Here is a 1,923-nt window from a genome sequence, read left to right as displayed (position 1 = left end):
TTTTTTTTTTTTTTTTGACAAGAAATTCCGATATAATTGAAATCTACTCCATCTGAAGCGTGTCTGTAGAAAATTTCATTAAAAAATATTAATTTTTCTGGAAGTTATGAGGAAACAAATTTGGTTGGGCACAACATTCTACAGACCCTATACCCGTAATGCAAGCAAAAATTAGTGACAAGGCTGGGTGGGTCTTTTGATTATATTAGAATCCCAACGTAGGGCTCTCAAATACAGTTTGCTGTCCATCTAACATTGATTCGGGAACAGGGAATGCAAGTACACCCTCGAAAAATTTTGTGGGCGGAATGAGGCGGGCATGAAAATGCAATGAACATCTTCCTGAAAAAACTTCATCGCCAAAACGAACGAGCGTAGATACATTTTTGGCCTAATTTGAATCATTACTTTTCATTATTGGATTTATCTGATTTGATTGATGTACAGATATAATAATAATAATTATTATTATTATTATTGTACCTTTGTTTGGTTTCAAATTAGGATTGAAAAAAATCGACCTTGTTTGTAAAAAAAAATTCGGACCTAGGTTTGCACTCCCTAAGCAAATTGCATTAGCCCTAGATCGAACTCGGGACATCTTGATCGCCAAGTAAACTTCTTGACCATTCGGCCACGCCTGCAACCACTTGAAAACACACACACACACAAGGATGTCTTAATATTATAGGCCCCAATGCACTGAGCTCTATAGTATTTACTTATTGACAAAACCAGCGTATATGTAGATCAGAATTGGGCGCCTAGGCCGGTGAAGCCTCTGGGCACTGCTCAATGTGACCATGTCTTAAGATAGTACTGGACACACACATACGCAGCAGACCCGAGCCGAATCAGCTTCCACTTGTTGCTCGATTAATTAAAAATAACAGTTAGATCTCTTTCCCTCAAATCATAACCTACTCTCTTAGAAGGGAAGCATACATTCGATACATTATGTGTAAATAAAATACAGGGTGGTTACAGCTGGAAACCCCTTTGATCACACGTCCGCTGGAATCTGGATATGATCCGGGTGCTAAACAACAGCAATAAGGAATGACACATCAGATAATGTAGTCCTTGATGCACTACGTCCGAAAACACGAATAGACGACAGCTGGAACATCTTTGATGATAGATCTACCGGGTTAGGTCGAACCTGGGGTTAAACAAGAACAACAATAAAGAACACCATAGATAATGTAGTCCTAGATACACTATTCCCGAATAAAAGACGGGTAGATTACAACTGGAACGTCTTTGATCATAGGTCTGCGTAATCACGAGTGACCGAGGGCTAAACTACGATATATAAATAATATATATCTACAAACGTTTGTATGAGTCACAACAATGATGATATAACAGTTAGATCTCTTGATAGTGTTCATAAAGGATTAGTAATTAGTAAAAAAAAAAAATCATTAAGCAACACAACAGATTGAATAGACTAATTTCAAAATATCAGTCGATAGTTCGAATCTTACCTTGCGTGCATTCGGCGTGTTTTCAAAATAATGACGATAAAAAGCGATGACGTAAAACGCAGTAAATGGTTCGCTAGCAGTTTGTGTTTAAACGACTGGTAAAACATGTTCAAACATGAATTTCAGCTTTTTTTGTTTTGTTTGTTTTTTGTTGCGTTTGCATTCCTTGATATAAATACAAGACTGTGTGTGTGTGTGTGCGCGCGCGTGCACATCGATATGTGTGTAGGTGTATTCTTTTATTCTCTTACTTGTTCCAGTCATTTGACTGTGGCCTTGCTGGAGCACCGCCTTTTAGTCGAACGAATCGACCCCAAGACTTATTTTTTTGTTAGTCTAGTACTTATTCTATCGGTTGCTTTTACCGAACCGCTAAGTTACGAGGACGTAAACACATCAGCATCGGTTGTCAAGCGATGTTAAGGGGGACAAT

The sequence above is a fragment of the Octopus bimaculoides genome, chromosome 30 (genome assembly GCF_001194135.2).
Source record: "Octopus bimaculoides isolate UCB-OBI-ISO-001 chromosome 30, ASM119413v2, whole genome shotgun sequence".
NCBI lineage: Eukaryota > Metazoa > Mollusca > Cephalopoda > Octopoda > Octopodidae > Octopus > Octopus bimaculoides.
The sequence above is the reverse complement of the archived record's forward strand: the minus strand, read 5'-3'. Positions refer to the sequence as shown.